This window comes from Haematobia irritans, chromosome 2 (genome assembly GCF_050003625.1).
Source record: "Haematobia irritans isolate KBUSLIRL chromosome 2, ASM5000362v1, whole genome shotgun sequence".
NCBI classification, from domain to species: domain Eukaryota; kingdom Metazoa; phylum Arthropoda; class Insecta; order Diptera; family Muscidae; genus Haematobia; species Haematobia irritans.
In genome coordinates this window covers 209448545-209460076 of record NC_134398.1, presented here as the reverse complement: position 1 = coordinate 209460076, position 11532 = coordinate 209448545, and positions in this window count along the sequence as shown.

Here is an 11532-nt window from a genome sequence, read left to right as displayed (position 1 = left end):
AAATATTCTCAAAATTTTATTTCTATAGAAAAATTTGTTAAAATTTTATTTCTATAGAAAATTTTGTCAAAATTTTATTTCTATAAAAATTTTTGTTAAAATTTTATTTCTATGAAAAATTTATGAATTTAGTTGGAGAGAAATATGTTGCGAAATCTAACAAAACATCAAGAATTCTATCAATCTACCAAACAGTAATAAATATATGATTTTTGGTAGAATTCTACCAATTGTGGCAACCGTACCTCGTACACGTCATGACTCGTTGTTGATTTATTTTGACCCATGTACGTACTTAAGCCAGGGCGTGAGTCACTCGCTATTTATATTTGCTTAGTTCACGGACTTACGGTAGGTCGAGACTGCACACTAAAAATTGTTTTTCTGATTCAATCACGAAATTAATTGATCCAATTAATTTTGAAATGTTTTCAATTTGAAATGTCTTCAATCACAGAAGTGATAGTATCAATTAAAAAATTAATTGATCCAATTAAAAAATTTATTGATCCAATTAAAAAATTAATAGATCCAATTAATAAATTAATTGAAAGTCTATTAATTTTTGTGATTGATTTTTGTTTCAATTAAATATTTGTTGTATCAATTAAATTTTTAATTGAATATTTTTTAAAATTCATTTAAGACTTTGATTGGAAAAAAATTTCGTGAACATTTTTTCTGTGTGACCGTGATGTACCTTGACCCACATACGGGCTTAAGGCAGATCAGTGATCGCACACCCAGAGAAGGAATATAAACACCTCATGCATGTTTCAAGAGCAAAATGTTACTTTCGGTCGCGAAAAATGTAACATGTTTGTCGCAATCATGTTATCTTCTCGAAAATTATGTATCTTGTTCCGCCAACCATGTATATGTGTACATGTTTTCAGAAAGTTGACAATTTGACTAATTCCGCTTTTCAATATAACCCTTAATTTTTTTAATTAATAAGAACACAGTTGAAATGTGTATAAATGACTCATATAATCTCATACATACACAATATACAGCATCTTTAAATGCATGCACATGTATTTGTTAAAAGGGACATGTTAATTGGGTTATTGTTATAAACCTGGTATTAGACATTAATTAAACTTTGGTGATTTTATATAAACATCTCCCAGAATTGACATGTAACATACACATGGTCTGTGTCCTAATTCGCATACATATATATTTTGGTCTTAATTCTCAAACATATTTAGAGATTAATTGCTCTCCATTAAAATGCTAATTTAAACATTACCGATACGGTATAGCATTGGGTCCTCTTTATACCCTCTTCTATTCTAAAGAGCAATTTTGTGGAAAACTTAAAAATAATCCCATTTATGATTAAGGACTCTTAAGACATTTAAAAGGAGGTGGACTACTTAGATAGCTTTTCAAATTAGGAGCATTTACAGTGAGCATCATATTTCATGAACAAATAGAGGATGATTTTCATAAAATTTTCTAACATGAGCTGGTAATAAAATTTCCAGGATGTAAAAGAAAATAAATTAATAAAGAAATTATTCTTTGATTTATTGTTAATTTTTATTATTTAAGAGTGATATAGGCGAACTGTTCATGCTTACAGACTTTTGTTTTCACCAAATTGCACGTCAATAGTTTTAACTCGTAATAATCATTAGGTATAGCCTTTGAGCCAAAATACACAGAAAAAATATTACAAAAAATTTTCCAATTAAAATTTGAATTGAATTTAAAAATATATTTCATTAAAAATTAAATTGGTTCAACAAATTTTTTAATTGAAACAAAAATCAATCACAAGAATTAATTGTATAAATTATTTTTTTAATTGGAACAATTAATTTTTATACCCTCCACCATAGGATGGGAGGTATATTAACTTTGTCATTCCGTTTGTAACACATCGAAATATTGCTCTAAGACCCCATAAAGTATATATATTCTGGGTCGTGGTGAAATTCTGAGTCGATCTGAGCATGTCCGTCCGTCCGTCCGTCCGTCCGTCCGTCTGTTGAAATCACGCTAACTTCCGAACGAAACAAGCTATCGACTTGAAACTTGGCACAAGTAGTTGTTATTGATGTAGGTCGGATGGTATTGCAAATGGGCCATATCGGTCCACTTTAACGTATAGCCCCAATATAAATGTACCCCAAATTCGGCTTGCGAGACCTCTAAGAGAAGCAAATTTCATCCGATCCGGCTGAAATTTGGTACATGGTGTTAGTATATGGTCTCTAACAACCATGCAAAAATTGGTCCACATCGGTCCATAATTATATATAGCCCCCATATAAACCGATCCCCCGATTTGGCTTGCGAGGCCTCTAAGAGAAGCAAATTTCATCCGATCCGGCAGAAATTTGGTACATGGTGTTAGTATATGGTCTCTAACAACCATGCAAAAATTGGTCCACATCGGTCCATAATTACATATAGCCCCCATATAAACCGATCCCCCGATTTGGCTTGCGAGGCCTCTAAGAGAAGCAAATTTCATCCGATCCGGCTGAAATTTGGTACATGGTGTTAGTATATGGTCTCTAACAACCATGCTAAAATTGGTCCACATTGGTCCATAATTATATATAGCCCCCATATAAACCGATCACCAGATTTGAACTCCGGAGCCTCTTGGAAGACCAAAATTCATCTGATTCAGTTGAAATTTGGTACTTGGTGTTAGTATATGGCCTCAAACTTCCATGCAAAAATTGGTCGAAATCGGTCCATAATTATATATAGCCCCCATATAAACCGATCCCCAGATTTGACCTCCGGAGCCCCTTGAAAGAGCAAAATTCATCCGATTCGGTTGAAATTTGGTACGTGATGTTAGTATATGGTATCCAACAACCATGCAGGAATTGGTTCATATCAGTCCATAATAATATATAGCTCCCATATAAACCTATTGGAGAAGCAAAATTCATCCGATCTGGTTGAAATTTTGTACGTGGTGGTAGTATATGATATTTAACAACCATGCCAAAATTGGTCCATACCAGTCCATAATCATATATAGCCCCCATATAAACCGATCCCGACATTTGATTTTGGAGCCTCTTGGAGGAGCAAATTTCATCCGAGTCAGTTGAAATTTGGTACATTGTGCTAGTATATGGCCGTTAACAACCATGTCTAACTAGGTCCATATCGGTCTATAGTTATATATAACCCTCAGATAAATCGATCCCCAATCACACAAAAATTGGTCCATATCAATAATTGTATATAGCCCCCATAAAAGCGACCCCCATATTTTAATTCTGGCTCCCTACGTACCGTGCAAAAGTCCATATCGATTCGTAATTATTTGTAGACTTACCTACACATACTTTTTTGTCTAATGTATACCACGTATGGACTAATACACAATTTAGAAAACAATTTAAGATACCACAACCCAAGTAATTCGATTGTGGATGACAGTCTTTCGTAGAAGTTTCTACGCAATCCATGGTGGAGGGTACATAAGATTCGGCCTGGCCGAACTTACGGCCGTTTATACTTGTTTTAATTGACTTTGGTGATTGATAATTTCTGTGATTGAAGGCATTTTAATAAAAAATCATTAACTTCGTGATAGAAAACAAAAAATATCCTTTTTCATTTAAACCCCTAGGATAATTTGAAATCGAACTTAAATTGTGAGCTGTACACACAGACGGACGTACATCGCTAAATCTCTCCAGAATTTGTTCTAAGACGATTGGTATGCATAACGATGGGTTCATTATGTCCAATATCGTGGTTTTTTTCACAAATTAGGGATGGAGATTTGGTGAGGAATTTACAGAAATTTGCGTTTTATTTCGAAATTTGTTCAGTATTAAGTACAACCAGTATTTCAAAGTCTCATAAACTATTTGTAATACCAACTGAAAGTATAATAAAAATTTAGTTGAGTTAGCATTTTCTCTCAAAAGTGGACTCTCACGGTCGTCTAAATTTTGTCTACATATTATTTTTAATGTGACAGTCAGAAGCATTTTCAACTTTTTAGAGGTCCGGTCCGATTTTCTGAGTGTCCAAGTTTGAAGGGGTTCCACTAGAGATACTTTGGATTATAAAACCTGACGCAGAGTCTTTTTTTATAGCGTATTCTAAACCATAAATTTAAATGTCTTTTGTTGATTTTTTTCCATGAAAATAAGTCTATAATAAATATGAGATTTCGTTGGGGAATTTCAGTTTTAATTGGAAGTTTTGGGAAAAGTGTGCTCATTTGGGGACAATAGCTACAAAAATACTGGCAACACTACATGGGTTTCCGATAATTTTTTCTGCACAACAGTAATGGTAAAAGGTGAGTATTAAGTTCGATTTTAGCCGCTACACATTAAGGTTATAAAAACTTATCGTTCTTGAACCAGTGGTTTGAGTCAAAGATTATAGAAGAGGAAGATGGGAGATTGGCTACTGACCACATCAAACCATTTACCACATTAGTTTAATACTCGAACCAAACGCGCATACGACAAGTATTGACATAGCATTAAAATGCAAATAAAAAGAAATTAAGAGCACGAAAAAAATTTCCATAAAGGGGAAAATGTAATTTGTTTTTGTTGTTGCCTAAAATTTAACATTGTTTCATTAAGAAAATTACATTTTTCATTTAAAAAATAAAAACTAAAAACAACTAAAGAATTACAAACATGTATTAAACTAATCTGGTAAATGCAACATTTGGTATAACGCAAGAATCTCAAATCTATAATCTTTGGTTTGAGTCATAACTATTGGAGAACATATGAAACCAAACTGTTAGAAAATAACGTGAATTCAAGTCCTCTTTTTCTGATTAGTGTCAACTCTGTTGAAAGGTTTATGTCTATGCTATATAGCATTGTATGGAGAAATTAAAACGATTTGGAGGGTTTAGCAATCGGAGAGAAAATAAGAAGATCGAATTATACAGTTTGATGTTCATAGTAAAACATAGTTATAGAAGCTTTATTAACGAATTACTATATTTTAAAATTATTCATATTACATTCTGACTACACTGAAAAAAACAGTGAACCCACCAGAAAGAAAAATTTTGCAAACGACAAATTCAAGAAAATTTATTAGACATAATTAAGAAAAGTAGTTTGAAGGAAAAAATTGGAGTTCAAAATTGCCAGAATGTCTTTAGTGCCATACGAAGTTCAAAATGGGCGCATTTGTAGTAAAATTTATAAATAAATATGTATAAGGAAATAATGGACTATTTTCTAAGAAGTACGAATTTAGTAAATCTTTATGCTATATTTGTGCATAATTTTCCCCGTACGCAAAAAACGTTCGCAAAGGAAACTTTCTCCAAACATAATAATTTCGTGACCTAAAATAAAGTTAAATTGGCTTTAGTCAAATAAAGGGTTCACTTTTTTTGAGTGTAGGCAACGAGATTTCATAGATTTGCAGATTTACCCCGTCCGTCTGTTGAAATCACGCTAAACAAGCTATCGACTTGAGACATGGCAAAAGTAGTTGTTAGAGCTGTAGGTCGGATGGTATTGCAAATGGGCCATACTTTCGTATAGTCCTCATATAAACAGTCGCCTAGATTTGGCTTGCGAAACCTCTTAGAGCAGCAAATTTCATCCGATCCGAATGTTGGTCTTAGTATAGGGTCTCTAAGAGCTACGCAAAATTTGGTGTAAAATTATATATAGCCCCCAACTCCAGATTTTGCGTACGGATCCTCTTGGAGGAGAAAATTTCGTGCGATCTGGTTTAAATTCGGTACGTGCTGTTATTACATGGTCTCTAACATTCATGCAAAAATTCATCCCCAGATTTGGCTTTAGGATCCTCTTGCCAGAACAATCAGGTTGAAATTTGGCATATTGTGTCAGTATTGGCCTCTTCTTAAGCCTCCTGGATAAGCAAATTTCATCTTGTCCTGCTAACCAGAGAATGAAGCCGCCAAGTCGCGCCGCCGATTTCAGTCGCCGCCGACCATTTATTGCCAGTCGACGCCGCCGCCGAGTATGTCGACTCAAATTTATCTGCCAATTAATCAAAAATATCGATTTAAATAAGAACAAGTACACACGGCCGTAAGTTCGACCAGGCCGAAGCTTATGTATCCTCCACCATGGATTGTGTAGAAACTTCTTCTAAACACTGCCATCCACAATCGAATTACTTGGGTTGCGGTAACGCTTGCCGATGGCAAGGTATCTTAAAACCTCCTAACACCGTCTTCTAAATTGTAAGTAAGTCCACACGTAGTATATATTAAATTAACAAAATTTTCTATTGAAATAAAATTTTCTATAGAAACAAAATGTTGACAAAATATTCTATAGAAATAAAATTTTGGCAACATTTTCTGAAATAAAGTTTTGACAAAATTTTCTATAGAAATGAAATTTTAACAAAATTTTTTATAGAAATGAAATTTTAACAAAATGTTCTATAGAAATAAAATTTTGACAAAATTTTCTATAGAAATAAAATTTTGACAAAATTTTCTATAGAAATAACATTTTGGTACATTATTTTTGGCTCGAGTGGCAACCATGATTATGAACCGATATGGACCAATTTTTATTTGATTGGGGATCGGCTATATATAACTATAGACCGATATGGACCAATTAGCGGCCATATATTGAAGCGTTTGAAGGTCGAAATCGCGGCAAAACGGCCCCATATGAAGAAGAAAAAAGTGTTGTTCCACCAAGACAAAGCACCGTGCCACAAGTCATTGAAAACGATGGCAAACATTCATGAATTGGGCTTCGAATTGCTTCCCCACCCACCGTATTCTCCAGATCAGGCCCCCAGCGACTTTTTCTTGTTCTCAGACCTCAACAGGGAAAAAATTTGGCTGCAATGAATAGGTGATCGCCGAAACTGGATCCTATTCTGAGGCAAAACCGAAGGTGTACTATCAAAATGGTATCAAAAAATTGGAAGGTCGTTATAATCGTTGTATCCCTCTTAAAGGGAACTATGTTGAATAATAAAAACGAATTTTGACAAAAAAAATGTGTTTTTCTTTGTTAGACCGGGGACTTATCAGCCAACCTGTTATAGACCGATATGGATCAATTTTGGTATGGTTGTTAGCGGCCATCTACTAACAGCACGTTCCAAATTTGAACCGGGTCGTATGAAATTTGCTCCTCCAAGAGGCTCCGGAGACCAAATATGGAGAACGGTTTATATGGGGGCTATATAATTACGGACCAATATGGACCAATTCTTGCACGGTTGTTAGAGACTATAGACCAAAACCATGTACCAAATTTCAGCCGGATCGGATAAAATTTGCTTCTCTTTGAGGCTCCGCAAGCCAAATCTGGGGATCGGTTTATATATGGGCTATATATAATTATGGATCGATGTGGACCAATTTTTGCATGGTTGTGAGAGACCATATACCAAATTTCAGCCGGATCGGATGAAATTTGCTTCTCTTTGAGGCTCCGCAAGCCAAATCTGGGTATCGCGTTATATGGGGGCTATATATAATTATGGACCGATATGGATCAATTCTTGCACGGTTGTGAGAGATCATATACTAACACCATGTTCCAAATTTCAACCGGATCGGATGAAATTTGCTTCTCTTTGAGGCTCCGCAAGCCAAATCTGGGGATCGGTTTATATGGGGCTATATATAATTATGGATCGATGTGGACCAATTTTTGCATGGTTGTGAGAGACCATATACTGACACCATGTTCCAAATTTCAACCGGATCGGATAAAATTTGTTTCTCTTAGAGGCTCCGCAAGCTAAATCTGGAGATCGGTTTATATGGGGGCTATATATAATTATGGACCGATGTGAACCAATTTTTGCATGGTTGTGAGAGACCATATACTGACACCATGTTCCAAATTTCAACCGGATCGGATGAAATATGCTTCTCTTAGAGTCTCCGCAAGCCAAATCTGAGGCTCGGTTTATATGGGAAATATACGTAAAAGTGGACCGATATGACCCATTTACAATACCTTCCGACCTACATCAATAACAACTACTTGTGCCAAGTTTCAAGTCGATAGCTTGTTTCTTTCGGAAGTTAGCGTGATTTCAACAGACGGACCGACGGACGGACGGACATGCTTACATCGACTCAGAATTTCACCACGACCCGGAATATATATACTTTATGGGGTCCTAGAGCAATATTTCGATGTGCTACAAACGGAATGACAAAGTTAATATACCCCCATTCTATGGTGGAGGGTATAAAAATGTATTTATAATTGTCATATTTTTTCCAAAACTATGCACCTTCCACCCACAAACAATAAGTTTCAAGCTGCTATAAAAATGTTACAAAGATTTAGCTCAGAAAATTTGAATGAAATGTAAATTTGATTGTAAGATTGGTTGTACAACTAATCTCATTACTATTCGAGCAACTTCAAGTTGATTTTATAATGGATAATTGTCCGCCGCCTCATGGACAAATTTTTATCGGCTTAGCCGTCAAGCCGCCGCCGACGGAGGCAAAAATTTAGTGTCAGCAGCTTCATTTTCTGGTCGAGACACGCCAATATTTTTATCAGCCACCGGTTGAAGCTGCACCGGATGGCTTACACTTACCGCCAATTCTAAACAACAACAAAATAATTTCCGAGTATACGTTCATATTTGACTTTTGACAAACTACAATATGTTTGTACAAAATTATGTTTTATTAAAGTTCGAATTATCTCGCTTTAAATCCTTCCATCTACCCGATATTTCGCAAATAGAGACCATTGGAAGTTTTCCAATTTCATGACCAAATATCCCACATAAATACCCTGGAGTATTGCTAAACTAGCCAGTAAAATAATTTATTCAGTAGCAATTGAGTGAACGTAATAAGTAAATCGATTCATGTTAAATTAAGTATGAACTAATCCTTCGAAAATCCTATTGATTTTGGCATAATAATCGACATAGACTAAAGGACGAGCAGAGATAACAGATGAGAGTCTCCATAGGCAAACCAACATAGATAAAACATTTAAAAAAATTAAATTTAAAATTTAGTAAAATTTTACAATTTTAACTTGATTAGTTTGCGTGAATTTTTTTTTTTCACTTAAATATGTATTTGGGTCTTATGTTAACTTAATTCAACCGATAATTATATCAGCCTTAACCCTGGAAAGACATCCTTATTTTTTTTACACACGTCAACCTTCGCCATTTTGACTATGGCCTAATTCAAGGCCTTATAAATTTTATCGTGAGCAAAATTAATATTCATTTAACTCATTTAATAATAACCAAAAATTCATGTAATAATTGAAGTATTTTAACTTAATCATTTCCAATCGACAATAACACACTTTTGACGTAAAATTAAACGTCGTCATTTTGGCGAAGAATGACTGCCTGGGGTTAAATCAGCTGATTCTTTTTAGTCCATCATTTTCCCTGTTAGTCGACTGCACCATAAATTTCACATAAAACCATTTTAAACACGAAAAGAAGACTGATAATTTTTGAGATGTGTGTACAATAAAAAGTTCGTCGAACAACAAAATTAAAAACTATAACGCTTTACAAAAATATAAAAAAAAAAACAAATAAACATAATGTCAGTATGAAATAAATAAACAAATATAAAAATATTTGTTGGAATTTTCCATTCTAATTGAAAAATATTAGACTGGTTGCCAGATTTCGGTCCATTTTTTTAACAGTAACAAAACGTAAACAAAAGTCAAAATGTCAACAATATGTTTTGACATTTTGCTAAGCCCATTAAAGTCAGCTGATGATTTAAGACTACCTTCAGCGTAGCCACAATGAATTTTTATTTTGGACCAAGATTTTTCCAAAATCGGACCAAAATTCGTACCAGCGGACCATTTATCCAAATTACATTAATATCATTTAAAAGTTACAATTTTTCCATTTTTTTTTTGTCAAATTTTTATTTCTATTCTATAGAATTTTTTTTTTTCAAAATTTTATTTCTATAGAACATTTTGTTAAAATTGTGTTTCTATAGAAAATTTTGTCAAAATTTTATTTTTATAGAAAATTTTGTCAAAATTTTATATCTATAGGAAATTTGTTCAATATTTTATTCCAAGTTCTACAGAAATAAAATTTTATCAAAATTTTATTTCGGTAGAAATATTTGTTAAACTTTTAGTTCATTAGAAAATTTTTATCCAAATTTTATTTCTATAGATAATTGTGTCAATATGTTATTTCTATAGAAATGTTTGTCAACACATAGAAAATTTTGTGAAAATTTTATTTCTATAGAAATTTTTGATAAAATTTTATTCCTATAGAAAATTTTATCAAAATGTTATTTCTATAGAAAATTTTGTGAAAATTTTATTTCTATAGAAATTTTTGTAAAAAGTTTATTTCTATAGAAATTTTTGACAAAATTTTATTTCTATAGAAAATTTGTCAAACCTTTATTTCTATAGCAAATTTTGTCAAAATTTTATTTCTATAGAAATTTTTGTAAAAAGTTTATTTCTATAGAAATTTTTGATAAAATTTTATTTCTATAGAAAATTTTGTCAAAATGTTATTTCTATAGAACATTTTGTCAAAAATTTATTTCTATAGAAAGTTATCGCAAGTTCTAAAGAAATAAAACTTTGTCAAAAATTTTGGAAAAATTTTATTTCTATAGAAAATTTGTCAAACCTTTATTTCTATAGCAAATTTTGTTAAAATTTAATTTCTATAGAAAATTTTGTAAAAGTTTTATTTCTGTAGAAAAATTTTAAAAATTTTATTTCTATAGAAAATTTTGTCAAAATTTTATATCTACAGGAAATTTTTTCAATATTTTATTCCTATAGTAAATTTTTCAAACTTTTATTCCTATAAAATGTTATCGCAAGTTCTACAGGAACAAAATTTTATCAAAATTTTATTTCGGTAGAAAACTTTTATAAACTTTTAGTTCATTAGAAAACTTTTGTCCAAATTTTATTTCTATAGATAATTGTGTCAATATGTTATTTCTATAGACAATTTTTTCAACATAAATATAGAAAATTTTGTGAAAATTTTATTTCTATAGAAATTTTTGTAACAATTTCATTTCAATAGAAATTTTTGTCAAAATTTTATTTCAAGAGAAAATTTTTTCTAAATTTTATTCTATAGAAAATTTTGTCAACATTTTCTTTTTATAGAAAATTTTTTCATACTTTTATTTCTATAGAAAATTTTGTCAAACTTTTATTTCTATAGAAATTTTTGGAAAAAATTTTTTTTTTTAGAAAATTTTGTCAAAATTTTATTTCTATAGAAATTTTTGTAAAAATTTTATTTCTATAAAATTTTTTAATAAAATTTTATTTCTATGGAAAATTTTGTCAGAATGTTATTTCTATAGAAAATTTTGTCAAAATTTTATTTCTATAGAAATTTTTGTAAAAATTTTATTTCTTTAAAAATTTTTGATAAAATTTTATTTCTATAGAAAATTTTGTCAAAATGTTATTTCTATAGAAATTTTTGACAAAATATTATTTCTATAGAAAATTTTGTCAAAATGTTATTTCTATAGAACATTTTGTCAATATTTTATTTCTATAGCAAATTGTGTTA